The sequence below is a fragment of the Garra rufa genome, chromosome 10 (assembly GCF_049309525.1).
Source record: "Garra rufa chromosome 10, GarRuf1.0, whole genome shotgun sequence".
Lineage (NCBI taxonomy): Eukaryota > Metazoa > Chordata > Actinopteri > Cypriniformes > Cyprinidae > Garra > Garra rufa.
This window is the reverse complement of record NC_133370.1, coordinates 30,811,238-30,812,548: the sequence shown is the minus strand read 5'-3', so window position 1 is coordinate 30,812,548 and position 1,311 is coordinate 30,811,238.

Genomic DNA, 1,311 nt, shown 5'->3' with positions numbered 1-1,311 from the left:
GACTCTCAAGGCACTAATATTAGTCAAATGTTGTTGTAGTACAGATCTTGTTTTTTATGTTGGACTCAAGCATTTACAGTAAAGTATTAAAAACTATGATTCTTAAAGGTGCCATAGAATGCATTGAAACAATATTTTAAATTGTTCTCTGATATCTACATAGAAGGTATATGGCATAGGAAAGGGCAAAAAATCTGCAGAAATGGTTTTACAGGTCCATTTACAACCCTAGGATTTGTCCCTAGAATGAAATGCTCTGTTATTGCCTTATTTGGAAGGTTCCTGCATAATAATGAGGAGCTCTGCTCTGATTGGCTCACAGAGCAGCTCGCTCACACAGCTGTAAGGAAACACATGGAGGAAATAAATATTTAATTACGGCCGCTTGATTTATTAAACTCTAGCCGCTTTTAATATGCGGTTTGTTGAATCCGCGACATTTTTTTCTCTCACTACTGTGATGCATGTGCTCTGTGTAACATTATACTGTACTACGAAGTAGTATAACATAAGAAGGACAAGTTTTGATGCTTTAGTGATGCTCAGGATCTGTATATCATTGGCCATCATCAGTGCACTCAACACTCCGTTTATGTGGTAAGTAAAATCTTATGTACAGGCTAGCGCTAGCATTAAGCTAACCATGTCCCTTCAGTGGCTCGCCTTATTTTACTGATGTACTGATGTTACTGATGATTGGGCTTTGCAAATGTTGGGGGCGTAACTATTAACGATTGGGACTATTGCGTAATAGTCGGTGTTATGTTGGAATTGACCTATTTTTCGGTGGTCTTTTGCAAACACCAGATTTATATAAGAAGGAGGAAATGGTGGTGTTTGAGACTCATGGGATGTCATGTCCATGTACTGAACTGTTATTATTCAACTATGCCAAGCTAAACACAGTTTTCCATTCTATGGCACCTTTAAGGGTTCTTTATGAAATGTCTGCAACATACTTAAAATTCTTTAATGGTCTTGTAAAACAATACCCTTTTATCTTGTCAAAAACAGCTCTGTTCACAGCAACCATTTTCGGTGCAAGACTCTTTAAATGATAATGAGCTACTGCTTACTCCGCCCCTCTTGTTTTTTTGTGTATTTGGTGGTGCATTACCATCAAAAACAAAACTCATCCACTGCGTCCTCAGTGGTAATGTTGAGAGAAAATGAAGACACTTAAGTTTTACATTCAAATACAAAACACCTGCATTGCTTACGAGACACTGTTGTCGCTACAGCTGCTCGTGCGCTGAGAAAATGGCGTCAAAAATGGCAACAGAATTAAGTCTGTGTTGTCAGTGTTACCTG